At 42.5% G+C, this 19,215-nt stretch overlaps 1 protein-coding gene across 1 annotated transcript in view; it reads right to left on the bottom strand.

Annotated features, from left to right (window-relative positions):
* GRIN2D (glutamate ionotropic receptor NMDA type subunit 2D) overlaps window positions 1–18,723 on the bottom strand; it is a 1,421,508-nt gene extending 1,402,785 nt beyond the window's left edge. Inside the window, exons 1-2 of the mRNA XM_073656309.1 lie at window positions 18,110–18,723; window positions 17,639–18,021 (exon numbers count right to left, since the gene is read on the bottom strand). The gene's annotated coding sequence lies outside the window, so the exon portion shown is untranslated. The remainder of the gene's footprint in view (window positions 1–17,638; window positions 18,022–18,109) is intronic.
* Between the last annotated feature and the right edge of the window lie 492 nt (window positions 18,724–19,215).

Here is a 19,215-nt window from a genome sequence, read left to right as displayed (position 1 = left end):
ATCGACCTGCTCCAGACCCCGCAACAAGCCCTGCTGCCGAGCCCTCTAGCCCTGGGCGCTGCCACCACAAGCCAACGCCCAGGCCCAAAGTCAAACCCTCTGATCCCGAGCGTCATCAACAGCGGCCCTCTCCAGGCCCGGTTGCAAGGCCTGAACTCCCCAGGCGCCAAAGGACCGTACGCCCTCCATGTCCATCGGCTTGCCGAGGAGGAACAGCAGCACTACGGCTGTGAAGAGAGCCAAGAGGACCTGGACGGGCCTGAAGATCCATATGAGGAGGAAGAAGGAGCGTCACGAAGACACCGTTACCAGTGAACGGTAAAGTGGCATTGTAAATAGTTACCCGTAAGGGTGCAAAGGAACTGTGTGGGACTGTTTCAAATTGCGTGTGGTCCCCGTTGGGACTGATATAGGACTGTGTGAACGTTATGTCCTATCCCCTAAGTAACCTGGCTGAGGACTGTGAGCATCTATCCCTCTTCCCCTAACAGGCTGAGGACGGTGAGCAGCCATTCCCCTATCCCCACCGGCCGAGGACTGGGAACGGCCAATCCCTTGTATATAGTTGCGCTTCTTAAAGCGCCCCCTACTGGTTTTATAAAAGAACTGCAATGTCTACCTCAAGACAAGTTCGCTAGAGTGTTGCACCTTTAAGAAGAATGAACACCTGGTCGCAAGTTGCACCGCGACCGTGAACCAAGAATACAAGGATGTGCTTTAATTAAAAATGTTTTAGATTTTATATGCTGCTAAATAGTCATGTGAAAGTTTGCTATAATGTTTTATACAAAAGAGTTCCAGAAGTATTGAAAAAGTTTTCTATAATGTCTAGTGAAAAGAAAAGTGTGTCCCATAAAGGGAGTTGAACCGTATTGTCTGTTTCTAAATGTGAAAAGTTTTAAAAAAAGTTTGCATGTCCTGTAATTACCTGTTTTTGCTCTTTTCCAGCCCGAGGACGTGCTGTGCTTTACCAGGGGGGAATGTAGCGCCCCAAGGGTTCAGCCGCTACAGGGGTATTGCACCTCAGTCCAGAGGTGTGGTATTCCACTCCCAGGTAAGGATGGAGTGTGGACCAGGGCTCAGTTAGCTGCATGCAGCACACACACCCCATTTCCCAGGGACAGCTCAACGGTGCTCCCACTAGACAGAAGTGCAGGCACGACCGACCATGTCCCTGCTGGAGTGGGGCGGGAGGGGTGGAACACCCAGTGCTGTAGGGGCAGATAGGGGTTGGTTCCTGAGTGTAGGAAGGAGCCCATTGGTTGCTGGTCACCTGGGCTCATGGCTAGAGGGAGGTATAAAAGGTGGGCACCATCTTAGAACAGTGTTCAGTCTGTGAGGAGAGGAGAGCTGACAGGGAGCAGCAGCTCAGGCTGAGTGCTGCTCCAGAGGCAGGCCTAGGGAAGAGGCCGGGGCCTGAGAGGAGAAGGAGAAGTGGGCCTAGAGAAGAGGCCGAGGAGGAGGTGAAGGGGAGCTGAGATTCTAGCTCATCTCAGCTCCAAGAGAAAGGAACAGAAGCAGAAAGGAACTGCAAAGAAGGAGAGACAGAGAAACAGAAGGGCTCAGGAACAAGAAGGTGGAAGGGACCCTAAGAACCCACGAGAATTCAGGGTGAAGGGTCAGGCAGATTAAGGGTACCGGATCCCAAGTTGGTGGAGGAGAAATAGCCCTCAGCCAAAGACCGGTCGTCGTGATCATATATTGGTGCGACACCTCATCAAACCTGCTAGGAAGGCACCATATAGGACAGCGGAGGACGGGGCCCACGTTTAACCGCACAGGTCCGCGGCAGCTGGACAAAAGTGGGTCACTGGTGAGGCAGGCCAGAGAAAGGATAAAAGGGGGTCCTGTGCCATGCTCCTGAACTGCCTGGGAGTTGACCGAGCCCCACACCTGGTGGACGCAGCACGGCTCGGGCAGTCATTGCCAGCTGAAGTGACTTGGATATTAACCGTGAGTAAAGACGCTGGACTGCAGTACGTTGTCTGTGTGCTTTTTCGCTCCTCCGGCACTACCGGTACTGGGACTCTCACTACCATCACTCCCACCATCCACTACACTGCCCTGGGGCTGCACTCTTCCCGTGGGGAGTCACATCACCTCAGCTGCACCCATCATCAGCCCCAGCGGTCTGCAAGCAGCGGCGGTTACTAATAACCGCAAATCCACGGGTGGCGTAGTCGGACATTATCTAAGCACGTAGCAGACTACCATTGGCCTGACCACCCTGAGCCGCGGGACCGGGCCGCCACTACTACTACCCCCATCGTTCCCCTATCGCCCGGATCCGCGTGCCCCACGGCCCAGGGGGCGAGTCAAGTGCAGTGGGCGGGCTCTGCACTGTCAGCTCTCCAGCCCTTTCTCTCCATACTCCACCCACTACCGGCCTCCTGTCTCTGACTGACAGCATTGCATCAGTTAATCATGGAGATGCCAGGTGATGACCCCTACTAATGGAATATTACTGAGCAGCTTGGTGTTTTAAGGGATATTTAATATTTTATTATACATCAGCCTTACCTCTGCAATTGCAGTGGTCAAAAGCAAAGTGAAGTATCCACTGGACAACCTTCAAAGTATTAGATATGTATGTCTTAATACTGTACATGAAGAACTGGTTGTAGCTGACAACTCCTGTAAGTAATAATGTACAATGTTCTGTACATAAAGTGGTGCTTGAAAGTTTATGAATCCTGTGGGTGGAGATAAGGGGAGGGGGAAAAATAATAAATTACTGATAGGGCTTTGTTATAAGTCTCCAAAAATAATGGAAGCGGAGAATATCCTCGTAAAGAAAATAGATGAAGCAGCGACTCAAGGAGAAGTCATTATTATGGGAGACTTCAACTACCCTGAAATACATTAGGGAACAGAAACCTATAGATCAAGCAAAGGTAATAGGTTTTTGACAATTACCTTTCACAACTGGTTCAGGACCCAACAAGAAGGGGGGCAATGCTAGACCTAATATTAACCAACAGGCCAGACCGCATATCAAATATACGAGTTGGGGGGCACTTGGGTAATAGTGATCACAAAATAATAAGTTTTCATGTATCCTTTAATAAGATGTGTAGTAGAGGGGTTACAAGGACACTAAACTCCAGGAAGGCAAATTTCCAACGGTTGAGAGATGATCTTAGTGCAATAAACTGGGACGATATCCTGAGACATAAAACTACACAAAGCAAATGGGAGACATTTACTAGCATCCTGAATAGGAACTGTGCACAATATATACCCTATGGGAATAAACATGGTAGAAATAGGAGGAAACCACTATGGCTAAATAGAGCTGTAAGGGGCGCAATAAGTGACAAAAAAAGAATTTAGAGAACTAAAGCAAGTAGGTAGTGATGAGGCATTAAATAAATACAGAAAATTAAACAAATTCTGTAAATACCAAATCGAGGCAGCAAAGATTGAGACAGAGAGACTCATTGCCAGAGAAAGTAAAAATAATCCCAAAATATTCTTTAACTACATAAATAGTAAAAAACTAAAAAATGATAGTGTTGGCCCCCTTAAAAATAGTCTGGGTGAAATGGTGGATGAGGATGAGGAAAAAGCTAATATGCTAAATGATTTTTTTTCAACAGTGTTTACACAAGAAAATCGCATGACAGAAAACATGATCAGTGATGATGAAAATTCTCCATTAAATGTCACTTGCTTAACCCATAAGGAAGTACGGCGGCGTCTAAAAATCACTAAAGTTGACAAATCCCCGGGCCCGGATGGGATACACCCGTGAGTACTGCAGGAATTAAGTAATGTCATAGATAGACCATTATTTTTAATCTTTAAAGATTCCATAATAACAGGGTCTGTACCACAGGACTGGCGTATAGCAAATGTGGTGCCAATATAAAAAAAGGGGACAAAAACTGAACTTGGAAATTATAGGCCAGTAAGCTTAACCTCTACTGTGCGTAAAATCCTGGAGGATTTCCTAGGAGATGCTATACTAGAGTATCTGCAGAAGAATAACCTCATGACCCAATATCAACAAGGGTTTACGAATCTGATCAGCTTTTATGAGGAGGAAAGTTCCAGACTGGACCAAGGAAATGCAGTGAATGTTGTGTATATGGACTTTTCAAAAGGTTTTGATATGGTTCCACACAAAAGGTTGATATATAAAATGAGAACAATGGGGATAGGGGAAAATATATGTATGTGGGTTAAGAACTGGCTCAGTGATAGGAAACAAAGGGTGGTTATTAATAGAACACACTCAGACTGGGTCTCAGTTAACAGTGGGGTACCACAGGGGTCAGTATTGGGCCCCCTTCTTTTTAACATATTTATTAATGACCTTGTAGGGGGCATACAGAGTAATATTTCAATATTTGCAGATGACACTAAACTGTGCAGGGTAATCAATACAGAGGAGGACAATTTTATATTACAGGAGGATCTATGTAAACTAGAAGCTTGGGCTGATAAATGGCAAATGAGCTTTAATGAGGATAAATATAAGGTAATGCACTTGGGCAGAGGAAATAAAATGTAAAATTATATGCTTAATTGTAAAACACTGGGCTAAACTGTAACTGAAAAAGACCTGGGTGTATTGGTGGATGACAAGCTCATGTTTGGTGGCCAGTGTCAGGCAGCTGCTGCAAAGGGAAATAAAATAATGGGATGCATTAAAAGAGGCATAGATGCTCATGAGGAGAACATAATTTTACCTCTATACAAGTCATTAGTGCGACCACACTTAGAATACTGTGTACAGTTCTGGTATCCGGTGTATAAGAAAGACATAGCTGAACTACAGCGGGTGCAGAGAAGAGCGACCAAGGTTATTAGAGGACTGGGGGGTCTGCAATACCAAGACAGGTTATTACACTTGGGGTTATTTAGTTTGGAAAAACGAAGGCTTAGGGGTGATCTTATTACCATGTACAAGTATATGAGGGGACAGTACAAAGACCGGTCTACTGATCTTTTTACTCTGAGGCCTGAGACGGGGACAAGGGGGCATCTTCTACGTCTGGAGGAAAGAAGGTTTAATCATAATCACAGAAGGTGATTCTTTACTGTAAGAGCAGTGAGACTATGGAACTCTTTGCCACATGATGTTGTAATGAGTGATTCACTACTAAAATTTAAGAAGGGCATGGATGCCTTTCTTGAAAAGTATAATATTACAGGTTATATATACTAGATTCCTTGATAGGGCATTGATCCAGGGAACTAGTCTGATTGTCGTATGGAGTCGGGAAGGAATTTTTTTCCCCAATGTGGAGCTTAGTGTTTGCCACATAGGTTTTCTTTGCCTTCCTCTGGATCAACATGTTAGGCTATGGGTTCAACTAGATGGACTTAATCTTCCTTCAACCTAAAAACTATGTTACTATGTTTTACACTTTTTCATAGTTTTCATGAATTTGATTTAAAATGACATCAGATTTTCACAAAAGGCTATGCAAGTAAAAGAAAAGAACAAATCAAACAAAATATTATTTGTGAGTGGCAAAAATATGTCAAGTTTTAGCAATAGCTGACTATTTGAAGGTAAAATTAGTTTGGTGTTTTTTCAGTCAATGGGATGACAATCAGGTGTGACTAAGCGACCTGCTTTAGTTAAAGAGCAGAGATCGCTTTAAGTTGGGTTGGGCAAATTTATTGGAGTGAAATTGAATTCCGTTTCAATTTCTGATAAAATCCGTATTCGCCAGGCTGTGGATTTTTTTGTAATTCACTCTGTTCGCTGGCTGAAATTTTGCTGAACCGTAGAAGTATATCAAAACATAAAAAACCTAATACTCACCTCACAGCTCACCTCTCCAGCCATCTATGCTGCTCACTCTTCCTCATGCGTTCCTAGTCATATCTTTTTACAGCGGCCGTACATTGCATCTCCACTTTTGGCCGCGACAGAGAAGAAGTGCCCAGGACCATACAAGCAGGGAAGGCGAGCAGTGGAGGTGAGCTATAAGGTAAATATTTTTATTTTTTTTCTACATCTTACTTTTATTATGCCTTGAAATCAATCCAGATCAAAGTGTACAATAAGGGATATTGAATTCATGGTGAATATATTCCCTGCAAATTGAATTTCTCAGTAAAATATGCATAATTTCATGAATTCAAATCTTTTTAGACCCATTCATCTCTAGAGTCCACCAGTCCACAGTCAGTGAGATTGTGTGCAAATGGAAAAATGTAAGACTATTATTACCCACCTAAGGAGTGGTCGAATGAACAAAGATTACAGAAAAAAGCAAGAAATATAAAAGTCCACAAGGTCACTAAGGAACCCAAGGAAACCTCAAAGTTACTAAAGGACTCTCTTTACATTAGCTAATTACCTAATGTTAATGATCATGAATATGCTATGAAAAGTACACTGAACAATAAATGTGTGCATGATAGGATTGCAAGGAAAAAGAAGATTGCTACCATTTGCAGTTTGCTAAACATTACCTGGATAAGCCTGAAGACGAGCAATGTTTTGTGGATGGATGAGACCAAAATGGAGCAAAATACTACATTACAGCATAAAAAGCCTTATACTATCTGTGAAACATGGTGGTAGTATTGTCATGACTTGGGCCTGTTTTGCTGGAAAAATGAATTCTGAATTATGCCAACAAATTCTAAAGAAAAATGTCAGGGAATTTGTCTATGAACTGAATCATAGGAGCATGTGCGTCATGCAGCAAGACAATGACTCAAAAGCACAGAAGTCATCTACAAAAGAATGGTTAAAGAAGAATAAAGTTAATACTTTGGAATGACCAAGTCAAAGTCCAGACCTTAATCCTACAGAGATGTTGTAGAACAACCCGAAGAAAGCCATTCACGGGAGAAAACCCACCAACATAACAGAGTTGAAGCTGTTTTGTGGGGAGGAATGGGTTAAAACTCCTCCTTGCCCATGTATAGTACTAATCAACAATCAACAGAAATGCGCAAAGAGGTTTAAATGAAACACTGAAATCTAACATTCACATACTTCTGCCATGCGCAGACATATGATATTGGATCATTTTCATCAATAAAAAATTACAAAGTCTAATATTTTGATCCTTTGTTTGAGTTGCTTCTTTTTATCTAATTTTAGGACTGATGTAGTTTTATGTTATATTTATGTAAAAATATGAAAAATACTAAAGGGTTCACAAACTTTCAAGAACCACTGTAACTCTTGAATCCCTCCTTATTTCAGTACAGTGATTAATATATGGCAACTTATAAGAATTCTCCCTTCATGACCATAAACAGTGCTGTAGATATCATTAGACATCCAAGTATCGGCGTGTTCATTAAGGTGTCAGTAAAGACATGAAATGGTCTCTGAAGACTGAAGAAACTTTTCTCCTAGCAATGAAGTTATCTCCAGAGCTTCATCCATGTATACCTTGAGGAGTATTATATATACAGTACGGTACTCCCACGCAACTTTTAAAGTAGGGTAGAGGTCGATAATCCCTTGAAAGGTCTTCATTATCCTCTGTGGTTACCTGGCAGAACTCTGCGTTAGAAGGGTGCGACTCTGCAGCAAATTAGTTAAAATAATAATTTGGTTTGCAGACTGCCAGCTTAATACCTTACACAACCTGGGGGGATCAAAGTCTGTGAGATGATAAATTGAGGCCAATGTTCCCATTAAAATCTGTATCCTCGTCTCCTCCTTAACACTTTCTTCTCCTGACTTTATCTCATGCAAGAACTTGAATTCCAGGTCTAGTCATCGAAGAGTATATATTACTGCGAGAAATCTGTGTTAGCTACAGAATATGTCACTCTTACGATAGATAGAAAATAGCTTTATTTCTGTGATCAGTGACCACATTTTACTTTCAGTACATGGTTATCAAGAAAATACACCAGCTACATAAATGTAATGATGCTTCTGATACAGAAAATATAAATGTCTGATTTGTGGAAGTCACTCTTGCCCCCCAGTTTACGCTGCCATGGGCACATATGCTCACTTACTATTTATTGAATGAGAAATATGGAAACAGCTTGGTAAACTTTTTCTAGCTCCCATTTACTTTCTGCAATGAATTAGGGACCAGGCACCTGGATCACATAAATATAAGGGTGCGTTTAGACTGGACAATAATTGGGAACACGTGTTCCTAGAAGTACTCATTTCCTCATAATCGGACAGTGTAATAAGACTCTCAGTCACCCGATGAAATAGCAAAACAATTGTCTCCTAGAAAATTATTAAGATTTGAGAGTCCTCAGTGGTTGACACCTTTTAATGGCTAACTGAAAAGATGGTAACAAATTGCAAGCTTTCGAGACTGCTCAAGTCTCTTCATCAGGCATAGATTAACCCTAAATCTGAAGAATCACATATTTATACCCAACAGGGCACACAAATAATGCAATAGATGAGACAAGTGACGTGAAGCAAAACTATGAGAATGGGAGGGGGGAGAAAGAGTTGTGGCCGTAAATATTGGAGCAGTTCATAGATAAAAAGTGTGAAAGTTTTATTGTCCTGTGAATGAAGTCTTGTCCATGGTTGTGATGCCCCCACAGGTTCGAGGAACACATTCCTTAGTTGATGTAGAATGACATAAATCCTTGTGACACTTTCATTCCTGCCCTGTGTCAAAGGTTGTCATGAGTTTGTATTCCCAAATTTTTCTGACTCTCTGAGATTTGAAGTTACCTTTTAATACCAGTAACTTCATGTCCCTGAAATGATTTTAAAACTATCTGAGAAATCATCATTTTCGGCAGCACATTGTGCTGTGTAAACAAGACATATGCTGCCGAGAACAACATTACTTTATGACACTCACAAAATAATTATTCTGTGCTCATGGAAGTGCAGTCAGCCTTTCTAAATAGGCTATTAAAAGGAATCTGTCAGTAGGAACAACACTCCCAAGCCGTCTATATGGCCATGTAGGTCATAGGAAGCTGAATAAAATTATACCTAGATATCTGCGATCCGATGTCTTATTCCAGAGAAATCCACATTTTCCATATGTAAATGAGCTGTTTAGATCTATGGGCCGCATAGAGATCTCCCTGAGAATCAACATCCAGAGCTTATTTTAAGGCCACGGCCCCACTATCAGTATTTGGTTAGTATTCGGTCAGTATTCGGTCAGTATTTTTTCTCAGGAGTGGGAGCCAAAACCAGGTGAGGAACAATCAGAGAAAAGGTATAATAGAAACAAGTCACCAATTCTACGTTTATCACCCACTACTGGCTTTGTTTCCCACTCCGGAGAATAAATACTGACCAAATACTGATAGTGGGGCCGTGACTTATATGTGATTTATCAAAAAAGAAAAACCCCTGTTAGTGTCCTGAAAAATATCAGCAAAGTCACTTATTTATGGTAGCTTGCATTCTGCAGCCATTATATTGCTTATAGCCTGGACATTGTACACCAGCAGACTGCAGGAAACCCACAATGAGTTTTATTTTTTTTTACGACTGTCTTGTAATCAGACTTATTTATGATTCCTGCAATGTGCCATTTACTAGGCTGTGTTTTGCGGTTTCAATTAAATCAGTGTATTACCAGCAGGAGATTATCACTACAGAACTAGGTATCTCGTGCCTCCTGGTCCAACCACACCTCTACCACTGATTATGCCAACAGTGTACACAGAAAGCAACCAATCAGTGGTGTGGGCGGAGTCACACAGGGCTCAGCATTCCGAGCTCTGCTAGATCTGCAGCAGAAAATACTGATTGTATCACATCGGCTGAACTCAGTAAACGAAGTGATACATCGCTGGACTCAGGGTCTCTGTCCCTACATCATGCTGCAATCTAATTACATAGGAAAAACCTGCAGATAAATTCCATTTAAAGTGAGCCAGTCACATTATACAAGCAGTCCGATCTGTGGACAGCAGGTTATAAAGAAAGAGAAGCTGAGCAGAATGCTATAAAGGTCTGTTGGAAAAAGAATCAGTATAAGTTGTATTTTATTCATTCAAATACTTGGCGTTTGTATGCTCATGAGTCCAGTGGGCGGTCCGACTCAGTGATTGACAGCAGTCTCTGCACAGTCATATAGGGAAGACTGTCAATCATTGAAGATGACCGCCCACTGGACTCATGTGCAAACATAAAGTAGGGATTTCCATGAAAATAATGCAGGTTTAGGTCTCATACAGGCTTCTGTTTTTTTCACATACGAAAAAACTGTTTTCATGAGTTGTTTTGAGTTTCACTAGATTTACATCAAAGTTTCATCCAAGGTTGGTCGGAGTTCCATCAGATTTTTTCTAATGAGAAACAAGCAAAAAATGTGTCTCTACCTTCTCCTGTGTAACAGACTGTGAAAACCTGGATGGCATCGGAGTGCTGTCCAATTTTCTCACAGACCTTTAGGCTGTGTGCAAATGTTGCATTTTGTTCCTTTTTTTCCGTGCAGATTTGTCCCAAAACCTGAAGGGTTTTCTGATGCCATCAAAGTGAATGAGAATCCTGAAGTCTCATGCATATGTTGGTTTTTTGCGACTTGCAGATTTGATGCAGCATGTCAATTCTTTCAGCATTTTTGCTGCAGATTTCAACCATATTAATGAGTGAGGAAATATCTGCACCAAAAATGAAAGTGAAAAACGCGGCAAAAACGTGCGTTTTTGCCGCTACATTTTTCCTGCAAAGAGATGCATAAATGGTGTAGAAATTTCTGCATCAATTACTTCACATGTGAACAGACCCTTAGACTTGCATATCCGATTTTAATCTGACACTCTGATCAATATTAGACATGACTCCATGATTTTGTATGGACCACTTAGTCCACAAGCAAAATTGGACATGTGATCAGCCACATAGACAATAATAGGTATGAGCTCTATCTGCGAAAAACACGGATAGAACTCGTACGCGAAAAGCCGCCATGTGAATGAGCACTTACTGAAACTTTGCACACAAAATTGTATATCAATCTAACCAGCTTCTCCTGCTCTATAACATCCCACCTATAGATCAGATACTATTTCCAACAGGCCAGGTTTCCTTAAAGGGGTTTTCCCACGAACAAAGTACATTTTGATAAATAGTTCTTGGAATAATAATAACTTTCACAATTGAATGTGTTAAAAAAAAATGTTCCTGTGCTGAGATAATCCTATAAATGTGCCCCTGCTGTGTACTGTGTAATGGCTGTGTCTGACAGTACAGGAACACGGTCTGATCATACCACAGCTCCTGGGCAGGGGAGGAAGCAAAAGAGTATACACACATTACAGCAGGGGATCACAGCTGATTCTTTTTGTGAGGTAAAACATTTCACTGCCTGTTTTTAATCAATGTTTTACCTCAAAGAAAGAATCAGTTGAGATCCGGTGCTGTCCTGTCTGTATACTCTTTTGCTTCTGACGCGCCCCCTGGGCCGTGGGGTACTCGGTGCCGGGCCGGTCGTTGCTAGAGGAGATGTCACAGTGGAGGTGACCCAGTCCGTGACCCAGGGCGGTCAATCCAAAGGGGATATTTACAAGGGATTTATAGTTTTTATATATATACAGTTCGTGACGCCACCTGTGATATGCGGCTAAAGGGAGCCGCCGCTGCGGTGCAGAACCTCTGGAGCTATTATTAATGCAGCAGAGTTGGTTCAGCTCTCCACAGGTAGAGCTTAGCTCCAGGGCTGTGCCGAGTTATTATGGATGTTGCGGTGTAGTGAAGGGGTGATGGCGCAGCAGTAATTCACGGAGACAGTGGGGTGCAGTCTTCAAGGTTTACTCACAGTTGTTGCAATCCAAGTTACAGGTACCGGTGTAACTTCCCACGTCATCCTGTGCTTACTCAGGGAGTGGTTCAGCAATCCCTCAGGTAATTCAAGAGCACTTAAAGGGACCCCTTTCTGTGTGCCTTTCTCAGTCGTCTTCCTGCGCTGGCTCTCACCCTCCTGCCCTGCGCCTCACAATCAGTGTCCCAAGCCGGTAGCCTTGGGTCTTGTCGGGTGACCTGCAGTCCCCTGGACCCTCTGTGGCCACCTTTTTGGCGATGCAATTGTGGCTGTGGCAACTGCACCCTAAAAGTACAGAAGCCTACGGTTTCCAGCTGAGCCTTGTAGTTCTCCACTAGTTTAGGGGCCGGTCCCCTCTGCGGCCTGATCCCTCCATATTCCTGCAGATTCGGGCATACGGCTGGCCTCCAGCACTGCCCGTACCCCTAGGATCCCCTCGTTCCTCCTGGAGCCTTCCTTCCTGCTACTCTCCTCTCTTCAGTCTATGCTGGGCCTCTCTCACTAGGCCCTCCTCCTGAGCAGAGCTCCAGCTCCACACACTCTCCTCCTCTGACTGACCTGTTCTTTCAAGATGGCTTCGCTATTTATATCACTTCCTTTCCTGTGCTCCCCTGAACTATGTCCTCCACCCACACCCACTACATAGTTCTACCCATCAGCTAGGGACCAGGGACTGTGCTCTCCCTTAGGAGCAATCTCGCCCAGCCCTCATTGAAGTGGAATGTGTTGGATGCAGGTGTTAGGGTCCCGGGCAGCACTCTATCCCTACCTGAGAGTGAGATACCACACCTCTGGGTGAGATGCAGTACCTCTGAGGCGACAACCCGCAGGGGCGCCACACTTCCTCTCCTTCCCAGGAGCTGTGGCATGATCAAACCATGTTCCTGTACACTCAGACACAGCCATTACACAGTACACAGCAGGGGCACATTTATAAGATTATCTCAGCACAGGAACATTTTATTTAAACACATCCAATTGTGCAAGTTATTATTATTCCAAGATCTATTGATTAAAATCAACTTTAAAATTAACTTTCTTCGTGGGAAAAGCCCTTTAGGCTCAGTTTCAGGTTTGGATCTCCAAAGTTGAGCTTATGTTGTTGTAAACTCTAAAGCAATAAGAAAAAGCCATTTGCACAGATTAAAAAATACTAGTAGATAAACTAGTCAGTAAGATGAGTAGCATGAGTGCACACCATGCTAATGTGTCTACAGAACTAGATAGTAGGAAAAATACTCACCAACCAGTGTGTCCATCACGTGTGGTAAATGTGATTTATGGATTACTAAAAAGCTACAATAGCTTCCATTTACATAGTTTGAGGCCGTGTTCAGATTTTTGAAGTTCTTTAGTGCATTGACTGCTTCCCTTGGCGTCTCTCACACATACTACTGATGAGCTAATATTCCCTGCAGACCCATGAGTCCTATCTATAGTGGGGAGAGAGGTTTTAGTGTGCACTCAATTAACCTGTTGTGTACTCAGGAGAATAGGAGCCACTGCGTGGTGGTGTTTTATGTCCCTCTTGGGTGTGTAATGGGTTGATCGAATCTTTCTGTTAAATCTCGAAAGGAGAGGAACACTTGAAAGTGCGTGTTAAAATATTCTTAATACAAGTGTGTCTAGACGTAGAAACAAACTAGTAATGACTGGGGGCACAGAGGGTCTGAATTAAGTTTCCTTCTTTCGTTCGGTGCCCTCACATTACTCTAAAAAACTCAAAAGCCAGAGAGTTAATAAAAAACATCACCTTGTATATTGCAATAATACTAAAAAAAGTTGGATGAAGGTTGGATGGATCAGTCATCGGTTGCAATGGTAGAAGGGGGTATGGGATCATCAAGTGAAAATGAGCTCCCTAGTACATCATTATCTCACTGGTGCACTGGTATCTCATTAATTTGATGTCCGACCTTGCCTTCAAACATGACAATGGCTATCCCTGGTTATGTTGCAAGGCTTGTTAAAGGGTCAGATACTGACTTATAGGGTAGCTACCTCCATTAGATAGCACTAATGTGCTTGGAAGGAGATAGTTTGCATGGTTTTCCATGGAGCATTGCCAATATAACTTTATACTCATCTAATCTCTTTAAGGGGTTGTCTACATTCCGGCACTATTTTTTTTCACTTAAATACACAAATTTAGGGCTAAAAAACATTTTTGCAATTGGGATTCATTAAACATTTTGCACCATTTGACATTTACATTATCTTTATTTCCTGCACATTCAACTTTGAAGACAGAATAGGTCTGCAAGCTTTCACTTAAGACTTTAAAGGGGTTGTCCACTACTAGAGCAACCCCTTCTCATTCCGTATGTTTACCCTTTTTAAAAAAACAACACTTATGCTCACTTTTGGTGCTGGCACCATTCCAGCGGTGTCGACACTGTCTCTCCCGGAGATTGCGTAACAGTGTGACGGCACCCGAACCCTGCAGCTAATCAGTGTCTGCTTCACTCTTCTTGTCTTCGGACAAATCACTTACATGCAGAGGAATTGAGCACTGCTGCTCTCTCTCTTCCTCCAGATGTATTTGATATGTCCAAAGGCGGGGAGAGTGACGCAGACACTGATTAGCTGCAGGGTTCATGTGCCGTGAGAGGCAGTAACTACACTGCTGGAATGGTGCTTACACTGGGTTTGTGTGCCATCACACTGTTACTCGATCGCTGGGAGAGACAGTACCTACACTGCTGGAATGACGCTGACACTGGATTCGCATGCTGTCACACTGTTACTTGATCGCTGTGAGAGACAGTGCCTACACTGCTGGAATGACGCTGACACTGGGTTCGCGTGCTGTCACACTGTTACTCGATCGCTGGGAGAGACAGTGCCTACACTGCTGGAAAGGCGCTGACACTGAGTTCGCATGCTGTTACACTGTTACTTGATCGCTGTGAGAGACAGTGCCTACACTGCTGGAATGATGCTGACACTGGGTTCGCATGCTGTCACACTGTTACTCGATCGCTGGGAGAGACAGTGCCTACACTGCTGGAATGACGCTGACACTGGGTTCGCGTGCCGTCACACTGTTACTCAATCGCTGGGAGAGACAGTGCCTACACTGCTGGAATGGCACTGACACTGGGTTTGTGTGCCATCACAATGTTACGCAATCACCGGGAGAGACTGTGCCTATACTGCAGGAATGGTACTGACACTGGGTTTGCATGCCATCACTCTGTTATGCGATGACTGGGAGAGACAGTGCCTACACTGTGGGAATGGCGCCGGAACTGGGTTCGCATGTCGTCACACTGTAACTCGATCACCAGGAGAGACAGTGGGGTTTGGTGCCGTCATATGGTTATGTGATCGCCGGGAGAGACAGGAATGACGCCGGCACCGGAAGTGTGTATAAGTGTTGCTATTTTAAAAAGGGGAAACATACGGATTGAGTATGGGTTGTTTGAGTAATTGACAACCCCTTTAAGACTGTCAGAACAAGCTTACTAATGTATTGTCAGGTAGCTCATTCTACAGCCAGCAATACATCGTATAACACAGAGGCTATAAAAAGCACACAGTGCAAAATTTTAATGAGGTCCAATAGCAAAAATCATTGTTAGTGACAAATACATGAATGTAAATGAAAAAAATTGTCCCCAAAGGTGGACAACCCATCCAGTTCCTCTAAAGCAGGTTCTTAAAGTCTAACTCATTAACTCTACTAATCTCTGATAATACTTATTAAATTTAACGTTAATTGAGCCATAGTTCCTATATTTTGTTACAATGAGAGCTAATAAGTTGAATAATTAAAGATTCTGGTTGCACAGTTTTGCCACAGGGAAATTTAGGAATGGTTTATATGTCTCAGACAGCGAAACAATGACCAATACTTTTGTCTAGGGGATTGGGTCATCAACATTTGTGCAAAGGAAATTGGAGCAATTGATTATTGCATTCCAATCAGATCTCATTCTCAATTCCAATCATTCTCCGTTCCAATGAGATCTTAGATTCAATGGTCCCTTTAAAAAATGCTGGACTAACTTTTTTATGTACCACTTTTGACAAATCTTCCCCTATTGTTTTTAATAGATAATTGATCTTATTTGATTAATGTGTTGATGTATTTTTTATGGAGACTTTATAGTTAAAGGTCCCCGAATGAGAAACTTAGCAAAACAATAAATAAGCATTGCGACCACAAATAAACTTAGCTTTGAGAATGATTTATTCATATTCCATCTAGACAGTGAGAGTTTTCATCAATATATAAGGAGCTAAATATTCTGATTTTGATGAGTGAGCTGTAGTTTTCTTCCTCACATACAGATGGCGCTGTTTAGCCCAAGTAGAGAATATAATGGTCTCTTCCCTTTTTTTGATTTTGGGAGGAGCAGAAATTGTAATGATTTAGTATGGTTTACCCATAATAATGTAATTAATAAAAAATAATAATAATTTTGATTGAATTAACTGTCTTATACCCAAAATATAGTTGTGAAAATAATGAATTGAGGATCAAAGTTATTAAATCAGTGACAGAGCAGTGCATGCAGCAGAGCAAAATGTTTTTTGGCCCAGTGCTAGAATTTCTACTTATGTATGGATGAAGTATCGTCACGTTTCACAATAATGCAGAAAATATAATAACCGAGTGACAAATCCGAGCTGGAGAACTTTTACTTTTGATTTTTTTTTTTGCAGCCCTTTAAATCTCACAGGCTATTATATTGCAAAGTGCTGGAGGACAGTCATGTAAATGATAGGCATTGAAATGCAGCCTCCAGATTGTACGACAGCATCTGGGTTTACATTGGATAGCACATTTTCTCCATAACAGTCACCCGGTCAATCAATTGGAGGAACGGAGAATTCATAGCCGTACGTTTAACTATTCAGCTGCCACGAGTACAAGCTTGCTGCATGACCCTGCTGGTCAGCAGTGGGAAAGATGCAGGAGCCTGCATGATTAAATAAGATTAAATGTGTCTTCAGAATGGCTCTGGTGCCAGATATTACAAAAACAGCAGCAATTTGTCCTCTTCTGGTGAAGGATTGGATCGGTTTGGAATACATACATCCTAAGGCATGTCTATCTGTGGACATCTGTGCTTTAGATTCCATATATATTTTATTTAACATTCTAGGCTATGAGTCGAAATCTACAGAACGGACCCCACCTCCCCCCCTTTGCATGCCCACCAGCAAAAACGGAGCCAAGAAGCAAGGGCAATTAAATAAAGAAGAAACAGCTTTTCAAATGGAAATTGATAAGCCTTCCAAAGCCAATAGCCCATGAAACGTTGAAGAGAAGAAAAAAAAAAAAAAGGATGTAATGCAGAGGAACTGGAGATACACACACACACAGCGAGCAGCATACACAAACAGACACAGGGACACACATATGCACTCAGGATGCCAATTTTTTCACATTAGAACTTGTGGCTCGGGAAACATTTGTGAAAAAAGCTGAAAAAAAATCTGTCATCAGCCCGGTTAGCGCAGACATACCAGCAGCCGTGACATGCTGCAAATCACATCCCATGATCCAAATTTTAACACAATATGAGTGATAATTTTTTCCCCCTATGGGCAAAAAGTCAAAAATGATTTCCATCGAATACGTTTGGTATTTATTCCTTGCGGTGGAAGCAGAAGACGTATAGACTGTTCCTTTTATGAGAATGCCCTTGATCTTTTTCTTGAAAGAGATTCTTTTTTTCTTTACCTCCAGAGAATCAGACTTCACACTTTTTCCTTAAAGTGAAGCCTTTACGCAAAGAGAAAAAAAACCTGTATGGAGTTCTTATTTGGGAAAAAGAACTTTTACCACGTATGTGTGGGATGGAATAGGGAATGTGTTGTGTGACCTTCTAGATGGAGAATTGATTACATATCGGGACCTCTCTGTTCAGGCCCTGCCTGGTGAAGAAGACATAATATAAAAGTAGGAAATCTTTCCAACTTACCTTCTCATTGCACCGCTCCAAAAACCAGTAGGGACAGAGGCAGCTGGTGGTAAGCTAGGACCTGCCAGAAGAGCCTAAGCTTCTCTTAATACATCCCTGTGTCAGTTCCATTGATGTCATGCAGTGACAGGCAGAAACACAAAATGAACACAAGATCAGAACACGTTTATGCACCAGGCATATTTATCTGGCCACTTCTCGGAATATGGTCCTCCAAAATCGAGGAGGTAGGGTTTAAGTCCTTTTATTCCCGACAGGAGGCTTGAGGTTATATTATCATATTCCTTCTTCTCGTTTTCATCGGAGTTTGCTTCCAATCTTTTTGCTTTTTTTTTTTTTCTTCTCCGCTTTCACCCCCCCCTCCCGACAAGGTTGTTTGGAATCTATCAAGGTAAAAGGAGGACATTACACATGTTGCATTCAAAGTTAATCAGCGTTGAGTAGATGGGAAAAGAAGAAAACAAAAATCACCTTTCCTCTGCTTTTTTTTCTTGTCTTTTGGAAAATTGAGAATAGAAATGGGAAATAAGGGGAAAAAAATTCAATTGAAGTCTTGGGTTTATGTCATGGGCTCTTGGCGAGAATCGAACCTGGCTGCATGTTGCATCTGCCCAGGTCTATATCCTTCCTGAGTTCTTCTCTCTAGATTCTCTGCTTGTGGACGGAATATAGGAGCAGTTTAAATGTCCCTTGTCATTCTGCTGTTTTCTCTCTCCCTTTCTACTCACTCTCTCCTCCTCTTCTCCTTGTTAGAGAGGCATGTCCGTGCTAAACTGATGTATTTTTCCCCCTCTTTCACACAGATGCATGCACTCAGATACAGACAGGGAGATGGGGCTGGAGAGGCATAGTGAGATACGCACACACATACACACACAGGGAGAGCAGGAGAGACAGAAGCACACACAGGGACATTAACATTCAGAACCGATAGCACCTCATACCACGGCATAGGCAACAATTTAAAGAGATAAGTCTGGCAACCCTGCCTTTCCCCTCTACACAAGCTCATGGCAACACTGCAGTCGGAAGCTTAGGGCAAGCAAGGGGGCTAGTGACATTTCTGACAATGATTTAATCTTGACAAGGATGAAATGAGAACTGCAAGCAGCTAATAAGACAAGGAAACGGAGGAAATACTGGAGCTAAACATAAATTACACCACATAAGTGATGCATAGTAATTGACATTTAAACCGCAAGAGCAAAAAACAGAAGATGTTGGAGCAACGACTAAATCCAATAAATCTGGAAGGAAAACACTAGATCCCAAAAATGAGATCTACAAGTTTTTTTTTTTTACTTTTGTCCAGATGCCGACCTTGATGTTACATTGTCCAATACAGAAAGGAGGTTTCGTTCCAGGTCCATATTTAATTACCTGCAATTAAGTGCATTTCGTCAAGGCGTAAGTGAGGGATCTGACATCAGGGCTCCTTTAAATTCTAGTATCAGTTCACATAGCACATCGGATCAGGACGCTGGACAGACTATGGGTGCAGTGAACTTAAATGTGCACTTCTCCGCTACATGTTGCAGCATGTAGGCTGTCGACGTACCACATCTGGAGAGATCCAT

The sequence above is a fragment of the Phyllobates terribilis genome, unplaced genomic scaffold (assembly GCF_046119375.1).
Source record: "Phyllobates terribilis strain yellow unplaced genomic scaffold, ASM4611937v1 Scaffold_12__6_contigs__length_324123572, whole genome shotgun sequence".
Taxonomy (NCBI): Eukaryota; Metazoa; Chordata; class Amphibia; order Anura; family Dendrobatidae; genus Phyllobates; species Phyllobates terribilis.
The sequence above is the reverse complement of the archived record's forward strand: the minus strand, read 5'-3'. Positions and strand labels throughout refer to the sequence as shown.